At 42.6% G+C, this 19,910-nt stretch overlaps 1 protein-coding gene across 2 annotated transcripts in view; it reads right to left on the reverse strand.

The window, feature by feature from the left end:
* Window positions 1–19,910, reverse strand: part of SPTBN2 (spectrin beta, non-erythrocytic 2) — a 258,802-nt gene that overhangs the window by 76,489 nt on the left and 162,403 nt on the right. The gene's annotated exons all lie outside the window — the stretch shown is intronic.

The following is a 19,910-nucleotide window of genomic DNA, read 5'->3' on the forward strand; positions in this document are numbered from 1 at the left end:
ACGCAGCAGCAGATTTCTTCCCTTGGTGCATGCACTATATGCTGAGAGGAGTCTGTATCTGTGTATACTGCCGAATAAGAATCAGGTCCTTAAACATCAGGTTTCGGCCAACATAAAATCTTCATTCTTTCATTGCAGGAACATAGATCGAAGCAAGAATTTAAATCCCCCAGTAGACACACTCCGATATGCATTTGTATCATCATGCTTGGACTGTTGCATGTACTGTACCTGGGTTACAAAATGTTGGAGTCAGGCTAACTATCCAGCCCTGTTGCTGCTACACTGCATCATTCGCCTCATGGGCTTTCAGATGGCAAATTGGTTCTAAGATTGGCTTACAGATGTTCAAAGCCCTACATAATCGTAGAAAAGCAATATTGGGCCCAGGGCCAGAACCCCTCCTCCCCCCCCCCCCTTTTTTACCTTAGGCTTAGCTTTTTTTTTTTTGTCCTAACCTTTGTTAATCTATTATAGGTTTACTTTGTATCATGTATTTTTAATGCTGCAAATGGAAAGCATTAGGAGTCCTACTGGGAGAAAAGTGTAAAAATTAAAAATATTTTTCCTATAAGGCAGAGTTTCCCAGACTCCAGGGGCCCCAAGGGGGGCGGGGGAGGGGTATTGGATTTTGGAGCGGGTACACTTTACCCGGGCTTCCAGAGGGGGCCCGGGTCCGGCGCCTCCCTCCCTCGCAGCAGCCCGGCAGGTGGGAGATTGCATGCGGCTGCTAAGCAGCAGCCACAGCAATCTCCTCTGCCTTAGGGGGGGGGAGCGATCACACTGATCGCGCCCCGCCCTCTGGCTTTGCACTGGACTGAGGGGCTCACAGCATCCCCTCCCTGGTGAGCAGCGCCGCAAAAGTGGGTTTTTTTTTATTCCTTTTCAAGGGGGCGTGGCCACGCCTCCCGCGATTAGGCCATGCTCCCTCTCTACAGCCCTGCCAGACTCAGGGCCTGATTCGGCATGGATCCCAATTGCAACCCCGCATGCATATCGGCCGATGGTGCGTACTGCGCAGGTTAACACTGCGATCACGCACGCAAATAGAAAGCCATCACAGAGTGAGTGACGGGACGTCAGCATTTGGGGGTGGTGACAGGAGAGTGGACGGAGAAACGCAGGTGTGCTAGTTCATTTTAACACCGTTACACTGCGAGGGCATATGCAGCTTCAGTACTCACTGCGTGGGACGAGACTTACAATTTCTTAGACAGATCAGAGCTGCTGTAATTCTGCGTGAGGGTCCGATGTTACCGATGTACATGCAGGACTGCGATGTCTTACGGATGTGAGAAAGTGGCTTTCCTGGCTCTGTCTGTCATATTAAAGCTCCGTAAGCAGTGACACTACAGATTTAGAGGAGCAAAAAGTAGTAACGGAGACTATGGGTTCGATTCAATTGACCGAGAATGAAATAGCGCCGGGAGGGAGCTCAGAGAACTATTTAATTCTGCGCGCAGTTAGGTCGGGAAATGCCCATTCTCCCGCGACTTAAACAGGGTGTTCAGTCGCGAGAACGGGCATTCTCCGACTAAAGTTCCCGGTGCAATGGACAGAACACAGCATCACGCCTGTACTTTTGTCGGATTTCTGCTCGCACCCCTGGAGGGGTGCGAGAAGAAATCCTTGAAAGAGTGATGAATTAAATAGCTCCGGGAGCTCCCTTCCGGCGCTATTTAATTTGTGGTCACTTGAATCGAGCCCTATTTTTCCTTTTGCTTCTGGGAATGCTGATTTAAAACAGATCTAAAAGAATCCTGGGATTTGATTTATTGAAAGTACAAACAAACCATTACTTTAATGCAGTGGCATAGCAGGGGTAGGGTAACTGTGCGTACTGGGCCGGGCATGGTGAGGGAGCCAGTACAGAGGCTTGCGCTTAGGGATGGGCTGGACATGGCCCTACTGCCATATTCTGCACCGGCTCCCAGCAGTGTCACACACATGATGACCCCCCTAACTACGCCTTTGCTACAGAAATTATGTAAGGAACATACCTATGCTTAAAAAAGGCAGCTAAAGCCTTTGCCAAATACATTGTAAGTACATATTTTGTCTGAATAAGAGGACAACAAAACAGGAAAACTAAATAAAAGGGGTTGGAGTGGGATTCCTTTAAGGAGGCAGCCACATCCAATCATCACATGACAATACCAAGCACAACAGTTGCTAAATGTACAGAGGCCCTGCCTTGGAGGCATAGACTATAATTTATAGAACAAGGACTCTCTCTGATGCCTTTATGAGACACAGAGTCCATGTTTACTATAAACACCCTGCAAGGTTACAGACAGATGTCCCTTTTATCTCCAAAGGCAACCAGAATAAACTAGAAGGTTTATTGCTTCTTCAGATAAAATACTTCATATATGGCAAAATAGCTAGGGTTATTAAACAAACATATATGTTATATAGTCTATGCAAAATAAATTATTAAATTAAGAGGAAGTAATTGAAGTATTTGGGTCACAAACAGTTGCCACCAAGAACACAGAGAAAAGAAAATATATGTGAAAAATACAGAAATTCTCATTTGGGACAAAGGTAAGGGATGAAAAGTTCTTCTAATACGAGGAACTTTAGATTTAGTGGTAAAGGTTTTAAAGGGGCAATAATTTAAAAAGGTAAAACCAACCTGGTTATGTCTGTCAAATGATAATCCCTCTAAAACACTGGGCCGACTTGCCTGGAACCCGCCGATGCCTGCATTGTGCAGGCAATTACATTCACCTCTTAGACACTGACGGGAGGTCTTACTAAATGGACCTTGGAGTTCCCTATTATGGATTTGTTTGCTATTCTGAGGGTGTGTGTGACAATCAATAAATAACTAATTTTCAATTCATATGCAGAAATCAAATACAAAATTAATGGGACAGATTTTACCCAAAAACTAAAATTTATGTTAAGAGATTCTAGAACTCTGAGGGCGGAATTCAATTGTTTCCAGCCCCCATCGCGCCCGATGGAGCTATTCAATTGTTGCTCCTGTCGGGTGCGATCAGCTGCCAGCGCTCCATTTCAGCTCGCAGCCCCAGAGGGGTGCAAGCTGAAATCGTCAAAAAGTGACCTGTTTGGGCGCCAAAACGGCACTTTTCGCGATCGAGCCCAGCACCTTGGTTGGGGTTACGCAGCTAAACCCTACCACTTTGGGCGCGATCAGCGCGAAAAGCTGGAACAATTGAATAGCGGCCTGCGATCTCCCGTCACTTTAGACAGGAGAACCGGGCCGCGAAAACAATTGATTTCCGCCCAAATTATTATAAATGCAGGAGTCCAAAGTCCTGACTATGGTCTTTTAGCTTCTGGAAGGAGGTGCAACAATACATACTTGCCTACTTTTGACACAGCATTTCAGGGAGATTGTGAAAGCAGCACCTATGAGCGCAGTGGTCAAGAGGACTGTACTGCTACACCTGAGGGGCGTGTCATAAAATTTACTTACATCCAAATGTACATGAGCCCCATCGCAGTTAGTAAGATAGACTTGTTGATAAAAACACACTGATGCTTCTCAGAAAATTTATGTAGCCATAGGGATCATTGTGCCTTATAAACAATGAAGGGAAATTAGACTAATGATCCCATTTGAATGTATTCATCTCTTTTTTTTTTTTTTTTTTTTTTACTATAACAGCTTCATAATGGGGGATTGGTGCAATCAGGGATATTGCTAGACTCTTCAGGGAGAAAGGGAGATTGACAATGAGGGAGAGTTGGCAAGTATGAAAAAATGTCTCACGTGTGTCCTGGGAATTTAATTTGCTGTTACCTCAGAGTGGGCTCTCTGGGGCTCCTTCTCCTCTTGTCATCCCCATGGTTTGTCTCAAGGGAATAAAGTTACAATTAAACAAGATACCGGCTGCCGTAAAAATAGACAATCCTCTCCTATTTAACGCCATTTAGGAGGTGTTACAAAATGATGTCCCTTATTAACGGGTGTTGTGCTATTTTTCAAAATAGCAGATTCAAATCCCTCAGTCTTTCCCTAGACCCCTGGGGTCATAAAATTCTAAAGATTACAGTTTTGGGATTCTCTTTGGTTAGATAGATGAGACCAATGAGATTTCTCTTTCATGGCAGATTCTCTCAAGGTCAGTTGCCCACTACTACTTATTGTAACAATTGGCATTTGTTTATTCTTATTTTGTCTTGACAAGCATCCAAATAAAACATTTATATAAAAAAGGGGGAGATGGATCAAGTTTTGGAGATAGATAAAAATATAAGTGGAGATGTCGCCCAAAGCAACCAGATTCTAACTGTTATCTCAACTCTCTCCAAGGCTTCACAACTCTCCCTTATATCGTGCTTTAACATCATTATTTTCTGTATTAAATCCAATTCATTAACCAATTCACTTTTATTCTGTCTCGTGAAAATTAGGCAATGAAAGTAAATTTCTGGGACTGGTTGCCATAGTTTAAAGTAAACATCAGCACCAACAATCCAACATTAGTAAACTCTAGTCCCTTAGAATCTGTCACTCTTAATGAATGGTAGTCCATCCAAACTAGCATACACTATCACTGGGGTGTGTGTGACGGACACTTGCAGTCATTGGGATGGGGGTCAGAGTTAGCAACAAATATATCAGAGTAGGCAGTGTTCATGTACAATCCCATTGGCAGGTGGAAGGAAGGGGACACTGCCACCAATAGACTATTACCAAACACATTAGTAGAAGCACAGTTTTCGACTAAAGTGTGTAAATTAGTGTTAGTGCATGCTTTTATTTACCATAAATGGATTATAAATCTAACCAGAAATAAAGATACTGAGTTGATATTTTTAAATATAAAAGTTATGGGAGAGATTAAATTCCAACACGGGAATTTAGCTCCCAGGCAAAGAACAGGGTGCTATACAATTAGTTCCTGAAAGGGCCACTATTTGTGCAAGAACGCATGAGATTAGCCACGTTAAGCAATTTATCCCGTGCAAAGCGCTGGGTGCGATGCAGTTATGGCACATCTGGAGAGATTACCTCTTAACAACTCAAATTAAAGGGTGATAGAGAAAGAGTCAGGATCCCGTATCCAAAGGGGATCCCCAAGTTGTATACCACTGACGCTATATGGTTGCGTGAGAACAAGCATCAATCAGCTCTTCGTTCAAACCCAATATGAAAGCCCCCTGAGAACCTTAGTATTTTCCATGTGTGGCAAAAGCTTTGCAGATAGAAAATCATATCACTTGGTTCACCCAAGCACAGACAAAGTATGAAAATAACGGGAAGCCTCATTTAAGAACTAGGTACTACAGGAATGAGTCAACCATAGTCTGAAAGAGTTACCCAACAGCAGACATTTACCATTTGCAACCACTAGATTTCTTTGACTACGATTTAGCTGCTCATACACCAGACCAACTTTCCTCCAACCATCCAACTAGTTGGATGGTTGGAGGAAAGTTGGTCTGGTGTATTGGCAGCTTAACTTTATTGCATAATCTCTGAATTCTATAGTTAAGCGTATGGAATACAAGTGATATATAATAGCTACAATAATAATCTTTAGAAAATACAATGTATATTTAAATATAGGAACATGTATGTACTCTTTTGTAGGTATACAATAATAATTCACTGTGATGTCCAGGACCAAATAATCTCTCTTGTTTGTACCAGGTGATAGTAAAGAAGACACAGGGTGTGGCCGAGGGGAGGGGGACAGAAAGGACAATAAAACTTCACCTTTCATCCATTGCCAACTCCCAGATCACTCAGCAAGGATGTAAAGGCTGTAACTACTGTGCATGTAACTTACAGTTGAAAGTCTGAAGAGAACATTGTAATTTCAACACAGTTTTGTTGGGGAAAACATGAAATTTTTATTTTAATAAATAAGATATTGTGCAGAATCAAAGAAAATGTATATTTATTATAAACACCACTACATTTGGTTTTACATACACCACTTTGTCACAAGACATGCAAGCCATGTCTAAACACAATAGAATTGATTTCCCCATAAAAATAATGCTTAGCCAAGAAAAAATACAATCAATTATCATGCAAATTTATGTACAATCCTTTCAAAAAGTAATGTATATAGTAGGGGTGAGCGGGTTCGGATTTCTGAAATCCGAACCCCCCCGATCCGAGGCCGATCCGAGTCAGGCTCGACTTTTCCCACCTGACTCGGATCTGAAATCGAGGCAAAACGTCATCATCCCGCCTTCCGGGTCTCGCGGGTTTTGGATCCTATATAAGGTACCCGCGTCGGCGCCATTTTCTCACTCGGCTGTGGACAGTGAAGAGGGAGGGTGGGAGTTAGGGCTGGCTGGGCTGTGTAGTGTAGTGCAGAGTAGTGTTGTGCTGTGCTGCGCTGCTGTTGTCCATAGGGGCTGTGTCCACTACTTCAAAGTCCATAGGGGCTGGCTGTGTTGTGCTGTGCTGCGCATAGGAGCTGTGTCCACTCCAAAGTCCTGTGCAGTGTCCCAGTCCTAAAGGGGTGCTGTAGTGTTGTCCAGGGGGTGCTCTGTCCGTCAGGGGTGCTCCCCCCAAGTGCTAAAAAAAATAAAAATGTCTGTGTTTGTGAATTGTGTGCGCAGTAGCCGCACGTGCATCAACAAAAGTAGTGCCAAGCGTGCGCCTGTGTCATAAGTAAAGGGCCGGATGGCTTGACCGTTAAAGGGTGCTGTAACCCCCAAAGTACACTCCAAACCAAATAAAAAAATATTTTCTATGTTTGTGAATTGTGTGCGCAGTAGCCGCACGTGCATCAACAAAGTAGTGCCAAGCGTGCGCCTGTGTCATAAGTAAAGGGCCGGCTGGCTTGACCGTTAAAGGGTGCTGTAACCCCCAAAGTACACTCCAAACCAAATAAAAAAATATTTTCTGTGTTTGTGAATTGTGTGCACTGTGGCTGCACGTGCATCAACAAAGGAGCAGCGCCAAGCGTGCGCCTGTGTCCCATAAGTAAAGAGCCGGCTGGCTCATTTCTTAAAGGGTGGTGTAACCCACAAAGTGCACTACTCTCCAGCAAAAATAAAAAAATATTTTCTGTGTTTGTGTGCGCCTTAGCCGCACGTATATATCAATATAACATAAATGGAGGACCAAACTTTCTCCGATAAAAATAAAATAGGGAAAGATCAAGAACCACTTCCTCCTAGTGCTGTTGCTGCTGCTGGGAGTTGTTCATCATCCCAGAGAGGAAGTAGGAACACCACTACTTTTACTAAACAATTGACCCTCCAACAGTCCCTAGCGATGAGGATGAAGTACGACAGCAGTCATCCTGAAGCAAAACGTATAACTGAGGCCTTGACTGCTATGTTGGTGTTAGACGTGCGTCTGGTATCCGCCATTAGTGCAGTGGGATTTAGACAATTGATGGAGGTAGTGTGTCCCCGGTTCCAAATCCCATCTAGATTCCACCTGCATCCTCAAAGCAGCAGCGACAAGCGTGCGTCTGTCTGTTAAAGGGTGGTGTAACCCTCAAAGTGCGCTCCACAAACAATAAAAATATTCTTTTTTTTTCTGTCTTTGTGAAATGTGTGGGCTGTAGCCGCACCTGCATCCTTAAAGCAGCAGCGACAAGCGTGCGTCTGTCTGTTAAAGGATTACATCGGTGACAGCATCCAAGTAGGCATGTCAGACAGTCCGTACCTGTACTGGCAGGAAAAAGAAGCAATTTGGAGGTCCCTGTACAAAGTGACTCTATTTTACCTGAGTTGCCCCCCCTCCAGTGTGTACTCCGAAAGAGTGTTTAGTGCAGCCGGGAACCTTGTCAGCGAAAGGCGTAGGAGGTTGCTTCCACAAAATGTGGAGAAGATGATGTTCATAAAATGAATTATCAACTCTTCCAGGGAGACCAGCCTCCAGAACGTACAGAGGGACCTGTGGTTGTGGATTCCAGCGGGGACGAATTAATACTCTGTGAGGATGAGGATGTACACAACACTGAAGAGGGTGAGGAATCGGTGGATGAGGAGGATGAGGACGACATCTTGCCTCTGTAGAGCCAGTTTGTGCAGGGACAGATTAATTGCCAGCTTGTTTTGTGGGGGCCCAAACGAACCAATCATTTCAGCCACAGTCGTGTGGCAGACCCTGGCGCTGAAATGTTTGGTTTGTTAAAGTGTGCATGTCCTGTTTATACAACATAAGGGTGGGTGGGAGGGCTCAAGGATAATTCCATCTTGCACCTCTTTTTTTTTCTTTGAATTATGTACTGTTTGGGGCTTAGTTTTTCAAACTGCCATCCTGTCTGCCACTGCAGTGTCACTCCTAGATGGACCACGTGTTTGTGCCGCCCACTCGTATCTCTTAGCATAGTCATCCAGCTACCTCGATGCAACCTTTTGGACATAAAAACACTATTGTGAGGTGTTCAGAATAGACTGGAAATGAGTGGAAATTAAGGTTATTGAGGTTAATAATAGCATAGGAGCAGAAAAACCTACACATTCTGTGATTTTAGCTGTTTTTATGCTTTTTTAAAAAAAAATACAGATCCAAAACACAAAACCCAGAACCCAAAACACGGAAGGGTGGTTTTGGCAAAACCAATCCAGATCCAAAACACGAAGAAAGATCCAGATCCAAAACAAAAACACAAAACACGGAAAGTGGCCGGTGCACACCCCTAGTATATAGCAAGCAATCTGACGTTTACAACATTAAACATCAGGAAGAAGGATGCCAGGGAATTGTGTACAATAATAATTTTACATAATACATGAAAGCAACTATTTTATAGCAATGGGTGACCTGATCTTTGTTACAATTAAAGGACCACAATGATATGCTTTCTGCAAGACTCCTGTTACCAGGCACCAAACATGACTTCAAAAGGACTCACCCAGTAAAACTGGGTCTTATCTTTGTCTTAACTGATAAAGATCTTTGGAGGTTTAACAGTTACTTTAAGTTAGGAATAGTGGCTTCTAGCAAATAAACTGTAAAAATTTAAATGTATTATATATATATATATATATATATATATATACACATATATATATATACATACACACACATACACAAACACGGAAAAGGGGGGGGGGGGAATAAATCTATTGCACAGGATGACATTGCATGCCTATGTGAAACAAGTTGCTTATGCTGGGTACACACTACACAATATCTTTAACGATTTGGCAGATTCCGACACATCGGACGATGAATCGTTCAAATGGGTAGTGTGTATGCACTCAGTTCGTGCTCCTGTGGGGTCATCAGCCTCATCGCCTGACCTTATGTGCAGCATGTAAGATCAGGCGATGCTGCCGACGATCCCATGCAGTGATGTGCGGGGGGGCACATCGTTTAGAATGTACCCAGCTTTACAGGAGTAGTGTTATTCTAAAAGCAGAAAAGCAGCAAAATCAGATCATTTCTGGATACTAATTACTTAGCATTCAGTCTCCTTGCGCTTCACTAGAAGAGGAGTAAATATTAAATATGGATGTGGAAAAATTCCCCCTTTATGCAGCTAGTTCAACGACCAGTACCATCTGGTCCATTACAAGCACAAACTAAAGGTGCGTACACACTAGACCAGTGGTTCCCAAACTGTGTGCCGTGGGACACTTGCAGGGGTGCCTCAAGTTGGTGGTCCAGCATCAAATCAAATTATATATGGTCAGTAATTTAAATATGTGGACATACAGAAGCGTAAAACCTGTCCACCACCACATAACTGAACTTAAGGATTACAGGTAAACACAATTTACTTCATTTTACTACTTTACTACATTTCTCAATGACAAACTTTTGGCTTAGAGGTGCCATGAAATCAATGCTGATACTCTAGTGTGCCATGGTTCAAAAAAGTTTGGAAACCACTGCACTAGACGATTTGCTCCATGAGCGACATTGTCTAGTGTGTCCTAGGCAGGGGTGTGCTCAGTGTCGTTAACAACACTGAGCACAAACACTGAACAAATTCATGAACGATATCGTTCAGTGCCGGGCTCCCTCCCTTATTCCCGAACATGCAACACCTGACAATATCGTCAGGTTGGCCTGCATGTTCGGGCGATGAACGACAAAGACAAATGACCAGCGGGAGCGCGAATCGCTGGTAGTTATCGTTCATCGTTTTTGCTAAAAAAATTAACAATATTTTGGACGACTGAGCGATAACGATATCATTATCGGTCTGTCGTCCAAAATATCGCCCAGTGTGTACGCACCTTAACAAATTGATTCTCATACTTTACCAGCAAATTAACTGGGCTATTTAGAGTCAGCTTTTGTGCAATATACTTATTTAGTGTTGTGTGTCATGTTAGTGAGATATATGTATTAAATGCAGAGCCGTAACTAGACTCTTTGGTGCCCTGTGCCAGAAAGAACATTGGTGCCCCCCTCATTTTTCAAAGGGACATAATGCACCCAAAAAAGGGGAATGGCTTCATGGGGAAGGGCCAGGGAAGAGATAGGGGAGACCAGGAGATGCTGGGGATGAAATAAGAGGAAGCTACAAGTGAGAATGATAATAAACAAAATATTGACAGACCCAAACAGCGCGCCCTGCCCTGTGGTGCCCTGTGCGATGGCACTGGTTGCACTACCCTAGCTACGGCCCTGATTAAATGTAATAAACTGTGAATTTTTTAGAGAAGCCTTGTTCTTGTTACATTAGACAGGTGCTACCATATTGCAACAAGTGTTACATCATATATACATTCCTTGTAAGCGCAGTTTAATCAATTTGTTTGGTTACATAGCGGCTTTTAAAATAAACTAAGTGTATGTAGGGATTCCATTACTTTATTGCGACAAATGGGATCCATTAGGAAATAAAATGAACTTGAGTTTCTGTGCCAAATCTAGGATTCTTTTGCATTCAACCAAAATAAGCATTATTTGCAGATTTATTTCCCCCAATTTAAAACCTGACCTGTTCAGGCAAAATCAGGGCATAGAAGCACCTAACAGAGTGCCAAGCGCTGGGTACGATGTAGTTATGTAGTGCTTTCAAATAATGCCGAAAGAAAAAAGGAAAAAATCGTCAAGAATAAATCAATAGATAAAATGCGGGCTTCCATGTACACAGAGGGCCTGATTCAGAGCCGAACGGTCTGACCAGAGCGCTCGCTCTGAATCAGTGCCCTCCTACCTGAAAATGGAGCGGCCTCCTGGCTGCTCGCATAGCTGTGTTTGACCACCCACAGCATATGCGAGCGGCCAAAAAGATGGGGCTTGCTACGAGACCCTGCGGTAGGGTCTCGCTGCCGCAAGCCCAGGAGTGATTTTGGCTCTATCAGAGCCAAAATCACTCCCACTGACATCATTACTGATGTTAGTGGGGCCGGCTTCAGACAGTAGGCGTTCCCATGGGAACGCCTCCGTCTGGCAGCCACGCCCCGGCACGCCCACCAAAGGGCAGCACGCCCCCTTTGGTGCGAGACCCCGAGCGACGTATTCCTCGTCGCTCGCCGGGTCTCGAGCATGCGCACGATGGAGCTCCCTCCGTCGTGCGCATGCGCATTCGCACAACATCGACCCGCTTGCGAGCGTCCTTTGCTCGAGATTGGGTCTGAATGCCCCCCAGAGTTCAGTTTTTTTGCATTTAAAAACACATGTATTTGATAAAAAGTTTTACAGTAAATGTTTACTCCAAAAAATATAGACGGTTTATCATTGTGAGAAATGGGGAGATAAAAAGCACTAGTTTTCTTTATTCACTAAGAGACAATTGATTACACTTAAAACAAGCAATATCACAATTAGCTGTCTTTGGAGGTCTCATAATAAATTTGAGTTTACTTGAGTTAGTGCGTTTCCATCTAATGTAAAGTACAGATACTGGTCTGTGAGGTCTGTTAGTTTGTGCATTTCCAAACAAAATATAAGTAAATGAGAGGAAAAATTCCTGAAATGCACTAAACAAGAAAAAGGGAGGCAAAAGTTTTCAACAACTTAATATCTATCAGAGCACTGTACATTCCCTGCTGAAATAGCAGAGAGAACATGGAAAGCCTTTTAATGCATTTATAAGAGGACATCCTCTACAAATGGAGCCCCTACATGAAACCACCACTTGTTAGGAAGGCCATAAAGAGGCCTATGACAACCCTGTTAGAGTTACAGTCACCCACGGCACAGATGGGAGGAACAGCTTGGATACAAACTTGCACTTTATTGGATGGCGGCAAAAAAAAACCAAAAAACAACTATCATGGGATCTAGAGATTTCCAAGTACCAAATGGAGAGTCTGCTGTCTGACGAGACCAAGACTGAACTTTTTAGCTTTAACACCAGGTGCTACATTTTGGGTAAGCCCAACATATAGATCATTGAAAGAATGTATTTCCCACCATAAAGCATGGTCGTGGGTACATATTGCTGTGAGGGCAATAAAGATATGAGTGGTTCATCAACAGTCACTAGACTCGAGCAATATTGGAATGAATGAGTGTAAATTGCAATGTCCAGATGTGCATAGCTGGTAGAAACTCCCACACACATATATAAAATAAATAAATATTGCCTAAGCCGGATGATTGGCTGAGACCAGATCTCAAGTTAATATCGGGCGACGCCATTTTATGTTGTCCCTGACTACGCCATCTTGCATCGTCAGCCTGAACCCATTGTGTGCGATGCTAATATCCTATTATTAGCATCGTGCGACTACATTGCTACCGTATATTGTTAAAAGTCCTACCATACCCCATACACACATTAAATCATACATATAATATACAAGACGCACAGCGCACAGTTGCGCTGTTTATCAAAGGACTCTTCACATAAAATGCACCACGCATAGTAGCGACTATACGTAATATCCCCAAACTGACACATTGCATACTTACACAAAAAGGTTCCCTATAGCATTAAGGTTAATATTAAAGGTTTTATATGTTATCAAATCTATTGTGAAATGCAGGTATTTGATATCTAGGGTTTAGTACATGATAAGCAGACAGTGTTTGGTGCTATTCTAAACCACTGTTTATTTACAGATCTCCGGTTCCATCGGCAAGGAGATCGCAACATGCGTCTGCGAATTATGGCTCAGAGAGATGGGCATTGTAATGTACTCTGTAATGTAAATTAGCCAGTTTAGACTTGTTCTTCGGAAGGGAAAACGCACACAAAGAGCTGTTGGAGGGCTCAACTATTACAATACAAACTGACCTATGAACTGCATCGTAACAGAAGAACCAGGAGGAAGAACCAATGGGATTATGCCAACTCGTTCTATTGTATTGCCTATCTCTGCAAGGGTACATATGCAGGCACTCTAGATCTGGTAGTTAGTCATCTTTCTTTTTCTGTTGGCGGAGGTTTCATAGTTGATGCCGGGAAATCTGGATCCAGAGCGCATGCGTATGTATCGACTGTACCTTGTACTTTGTATAACCTTTGCGCTAATTGTATTATAGATCAAGGCGTGTAACTATATGTTTTTTTTATGTGAATAATAACTTTTGTGCTATGGAACCACACAAAGTCTGGAAAGCGACTTTAGGGTATAGCGGTTAATAGGAAAAAATATATATCTATCCAAAATCCGGCACTCAAATCGTACAACTGTATAATTGTCGGGTGCCCTCCTCAGTCTTGCCTCATGGAAATAAGGGAAGCTGTACATATCATTCCAGTAGGCGGCACTCCATAGATAAAGCAACACACAAGTCAGTGCATAAATAGCAGCAACGTTTCAGCGCTTTAATTCGCGCATTTGTCAAGCCAAAATAACATACAGAAACATATTGCACTTACCAAGTATAAATACTAAACAGCTCCATCGACGACTAAGATGGTTTTATTGTTTTTGATGATTCTATGCAGTCACACTGTATTTATTTATTGTGTTATTTGTGTTGTCCGTTGTCTTTATTGTTGTTTGTGTATACTGTGGGTTTCCATAGTAATTGAGGTGAGGTGATGTCACTTCCGGTCTCCGACACTTCCGGTTTCGGGGCCGCGATCTGGCGTCGTCGATGGGGCTGTTTAGTATTTATACTTGGTAAGTGCAATATATTTCTGTATGTTATTTTGGCTTCACAAAAGCGCGAATTAAAGCGCTGAAACGTTGCTGCTATTTATGCACTGACTTGTGTGTTGCTTTATCTACGGAGTGCCGCCTACTGGAATGAGATTTTTATATATATATATATATATATATATATATATATATATATTATATATATATATACACACACACACATATATATACATATATATACATACTTATTCAGGGTCAGAAACATAAATAAAGGGAATAATTTGCACTCTAGGTATGACAAATGTAAAATGTGCAGAGGGATTTACAGGTGGTAAGGGGTGTTTCCTAGCTCACATCACAATTTAGTGTATAAACATAGCTACTCAATACTTGTTCACTACACGCAGCCAATAACTTCCTCGCATAAAACAGAATAAATGCATCTGCACCTTATTCATTGCAACATGGTTTGTTCCTTGAGCCAATCGCTCCTTTCTGATTTGCTCCTAACTCTGAACCAGGCCCATAAACTCAGAGCTTTACCTGCATCTAAAGGTCCTCCTACCAAAGTAGGCCTTTATATAAAATAATAACACACACAAAAAAAAATCTAATTGTCTTATTTTATTACAAAAAAAAAAAAAAAAGCCTTAGAGGATTTGTTATTGACATTACAAAATAGATTGCGACTACATGTTAAGAATTAACAAAGACATCCATAATGATTCCATGACAGGAAAAAATTGTGTCAAATTACAAATAGGCTAAATTTTTTCTACATCCATTACCATTGTAATCTTTAGTGTTCCTTCTAGCACCCTGCCAGGGACATCTTCAGAGAGGAGGGGGCCCGTGTGCATTCTCTGTATGGGGGCCTCCTCCTCTCTCCCTGGCGGCCGACTGACGTGGCTGGACTGTGCCCAGAGTCTACTGTGCATACGCAGATCGCTGGCGAAATGGCACGGCTATTTTCTCGACGATTTCCTCACTGCACATGCGCAAAACGCTGGAAAAATGTCCATGGTGGCTGAGACACCCGATGTGGGACTTCGGAGAAGTAAGTTTTAGATAATATGGGTACAGGGTGTGCGGTGCGATCCCCCCCTGGACCCGGGGGCCGGTGTGCACCGCACACCCTGCACCCATAATAGATACGCCCCTGCACCAATCACAACCCGTGCAGTTCCTCTTTCCTGCCTGGGGTGTCAACCTCTGCTCTGGTGCTACTAGCTCAGCTGATGCAACAAACTGCTGAGATACAAACCAGAATGTGCTAGAAGTACCAGAGCAGAGAGCAACTGGCCGATATATTGTGAGCGACATCGTTCACAGACATATCAAGATGGCCGATATAGCTACAAATATATTGGTGCATCTGCTGGTGTGCACGGACGACCTGCCGATTGCCCGTACACATGCTGCAAGGACCCGGCGGAGACTGACAACACAACTTAAATGCCCGCCAAGTTGTGACGTCAGGCCTGACAAATTACGCAGATGATTGTTAAGTGTATATGCACTTACCAATCGTCAAATAGATCGGCGGGTCAAACTAGTGTGTGCCCAGCATTACATGACAACTTTATGAAGTTTTCCTTTAGCAGATTTTAATCCAGTAAGTGGAAATTTCTTATTAACAATGATTGGCCAAATATGCAACATGATGTCATAAAGGTAGATAGAATATTAAAACTACCTTTTAAAGAAGATTTTATTGGTTCCCTTTGAGTAATGCTGGATACACACAGGCCTATATATCAGTCACACAGTGACGAATGATAGATCTTCCCGACCATCAACCAGTGTTTACACCAGATATATCTGTGAACGTTGCCATTCACAAATATATCGTGTCGGCCAACCAGAACGGCCAAGGATATATAAATTTAAATTATATCGTGCACATCTCCCTGTGTGCATGGATGGCAGACTGACAGACCCATATGCCGGCCGCAGGAACCGCCGACAAAGACATCACTACCGGTTCATGTGGCCAGACATATTAGTTGGTAAGAGTGTATGCACACCTGCATACACATCAAATACTGTAGGTCTGCTGATCCGTCAGCCAAGTGTGTACTCGGCATAAATGCAAATTGACCTTAGTTAGCTTTAATGTAACATTTTTACAATACCATCTACATTCCATTTAAGACATAATATTTCCAGGAGCAATAGGTACCCTGTGGTTACCTGCAAATGTCTAAACTATTTAGAGGTCATCAGTGATAAACAAAGGCTTACACAAGAACCCCACAGCTAAACCTGCTTATGGGGAATGTCCTTGCGCCTCTTTTCTCAGATTTGTACACCGTCTCAGCTCTCATCCATGTGGTGATCCACTGATCACTCCGACAAGCCCTTCAACAGCACACACAGTCGTTTTTACAGTCATTGGAATGGACAACGATCATGCAGCAGTAAAGATGTTCTTCACTAAAGTCCAAGTTAACCCGTCACTAGCTTTTAAAGATAGTAATCTATCACATGTGAGTACATACTGTGGGTAAAGCAATAGGATTGGAGAAGTATTTTATTCATATGGGTCTTTTCCAGCATCATTGGGGCCTGTTAGTACAATCGGAAGAGGACCACACTCACATACAGACTAATAGTGGCCATCTTCCAATTGCACCTAACATCTTCAATAGTGATCCAATAAATGTAGGATTATTATTACTCAGCAAACCATTTTATTTCCATACACACTGCAATTTCATGCCAGTATACAGTGAGATCATACATGCTGTAATAATTTGTGCGGCCTGTACACACCCTGGCTTATTTGCAATAATGATCCTCTTGAAATAAAGATCACTATTGGTCATGGTGGATATTCCGTACAGGTCAACGTAGACATCCACATGTCGTCTAACTTGGCCACCGACGTGTATGCGCATTGAATTATAATCCTGTCAGCCTTGAAATAGTTACTGATTATATAGTCTATTAATTACCAAGAATCCAGCTCTCTCTGTGTCTTATACTAGTCATTGTTTTTCTATTTACATTCTAAACAATAGACTTCAGTAATCCGCAACTAATCAATCTAGAAAGACCTCTGCTATTGTCTCGCTTCCAATAGAGCAGGAGTAAAACAAAAACCTTCCAATCGTGCCAACACTTCAGCTAGAAGAAACAAAGATTAATTTTGTATCTACTTACGGACATGTACACACACACATACAGTGTGATTTCAGCTACAACTTAAGTCTAAAAACACATCTTAATATATTATGGAAAATGTCACAAAGCACTGTAAGTCACAAGGAACTTTATCTGTATGGGTCCAGGTGCACGATAGGGACAGTAGGCAACAAGTGGATCAGGACACCAAGATACATGGCACATCAACACTTGTTGACCTAGCTGTACAAAATACAGTTTTGAGTAAAACTGGTTTAAAGTCAATGAACGTCACTCTGCACTCCAAAAGAACACATGATAAAAAGGGTACACCCATCTCCCCCTCTTCCCTCCGATATTGGTGTTTCATTAAAATCCCTGTATAAAAGATTATATACTATAAATAGGATTAAAGAACAAAGTGGCATAACAAACAGGCCAACAGCAAGAAGTGAGGTAATGAGCTTATACAGTACTTTCAAACCTCAACAACAGAAATACAGATATATCAAATGAGTTCTCTAGCTAAGAAAGGGTTCCCAGATTGTATAATACCTCTTTATAAAATATTTACATGCAAGAGTTACAAAAAAAAGAAAATAAGCAGCAACACACATAGGGCCGAATTCAATTCAGTGCGATGTTGAATAGCCGGCGGGAGGGAGCTCCGGCAGCTATTAAATTCAACGCGCTGTTTTCCTGGTCGGGAAGCAGGTAAGTCTGAGAATGCCAGTTCTCGTGACTTAACCTGGGTGTTAAGGCGCGGTGACCGGCATTCTCCAACTAAAGTGCCGGGTGCGCGGCTGTTAGCGCCGTGCTAAGCCAGCAAACAGCTGCGTGTGTGGCACTTTTGGCGGACTTCTCGTATCCCCAGGGAGGTGCGAGAAGGAATCCTTTAGCCGCCCAAACAGCGTTGTGTATTGAATAACTGTGGGAGCTCCCTCCCGCGACTATTCAACATTCGGCCCATAGAGACTCTGAATCTGTTCAACTGAACCTTTAACAATTCAGTGAACTTGATGGAGTTATGAGTAAGGAGAACAACCAAGCTGTAAAACTGGCCATACACCAGACCAACTTTCCTCCAACCATTCAATTAGTTGGTTGGAATGAAAATCCGGTAATACATAGGAGCAAATGTCTATCAGCAATTTACTCCCAAGCACCAGAAAACACAAAAAAGGTCATTCAGGCAAGTTGGTTAAATCTGTTTGATTTAAAAAAAACATGTGTCTGGACAACAGCTTTCATCTGCTTTCCGGCGTTTGGGAACATGCGTTACCAGATTTTCCAACCAACAATCTAGTTGGATGGTTGGAAGAAAGTTGGTTTGGTGTATGGCCAGCTTAATTAAGGCCTTTAGTTAGCCCACGATGGCACACACACACACACACACCCCCCCCCCCCCCCCAACGGAGTCTGGCAGACACAATTTTCTTAGAGTATAAAGCAACTGTGGGCAGCACAGATGGTGTAATGGTTAGCGTTACTGCCTCACAGCACTGAGGTCTTTGGTTCGATACCCACTACAGCCCTGTGTGGAGTTTGTATATTCTCCCTGTGCTTGCATGGGTTTCCTCCTGGTACTCCGGTTTCCAACCACACTCCAAAAATATACTGGTAGGTTAATTGACTGCTAACAAAATTACCCCTAGTGTGTGTGCATGTGTTAGGGAATATAGATTGTAAGCTCCATTGCGGTAGGGATGGCCGAATATTCTCTGTAAAGCGCTGCGGAATATGTGTACGCTATATAAATAACTGGTAATAATAACTGACAAAACCTACATTTGTGTGTAGCCTAATGGCCCCCATACACGGTAAGATTTTATGCACGATTTCGAACGATCAATCATGCATATCGTGTGTGTTTTGGCATGCTGTACGATGGCGATTCGCGTCCCCGCCGTCATACATCGGCATCATAAATCTTATGGAAAAACCATAAGATCTGCGATCCGTCATGCTGTTAAATAGTTAAATGAAGCATCTTGTAAGATACATCATTTACCATTCACAACAGCATGCGATGCATCGGGATGAATTTGAAAACGTACCGAGGAGTCGTACGTTTTCAAATCGCCCCGTGTATGGCTGGCAGTATGTAGTATTGGCTGTACCACATTATGCCAGAAGTAGGGCAAACCTGTTCAAACACGACTTTAAGACTACCCTATTGGATGTTATACGCATGGAACCTATGGAAAGAATCTATGCTTACAAGTCCAAGTGCTTCATTTTGAATTCTAGAAAAATAATTCCACTTTACAGATTTAGTTAACATATAGGAGACCTACAGTATACATAGGTCTATAGTATATTGAATAGGCTTTTAAAATGGGTCAAAGTTTAACTTGAATAGTTTTTAGTGCAGACTTAGCGCATATATCCATAACATCCTGTATGTACTGTATCCTTGTTCTGCTGATTTGTGACAATGTTTATATTTAATTGAATAAACCATACAGGCACAATATACTACTGCCGTAAGGTAAACATTTTCTTTATAATATTAGTTCCCAAGCTCAACTCATGTGTGAAGTTTATATGTTCTCTCCATGTATGCATGGGTTTCCACCGGGTGTCCAGGTTTCTTCCCATACTCTAAAAACATACTGGTAGGTTAAAGGACTTCTCACAAATAAATAATAATAAACTAATAACCCTAGTGTGTATGTGTCCATGTGTTAGGGATCATAATAGATTGTAAACTCCACCTGGGCAGGAACTGATGTGAGAAACCATATTTTCCGTACAGCGCTGCGGATTATGTGTGCGATACATACATAACTGGGGGAAAATAAATAAGCTTTTAGCACACACGTTGCTGCTGAATGCAGTGGAGCTGTGCCGGAAGAGGCCATATA

Source organism: Taudactylus pleione, unplaced genomic scaffold, assembly GCF_031769625.1.
Source record: "Taudactylus pleione unplaced genomic scaffold, aTauple2 ptg000085l, whole genome shotgun sequence".
In the NCBI taxonomy this organism is placed as follows: domain Eukaryota; kingdom Metazoa; phylum Chordata; class Amphibia; order Anura; family Myobatrachidae; genus Taudactylus; species Taudactylus pleione.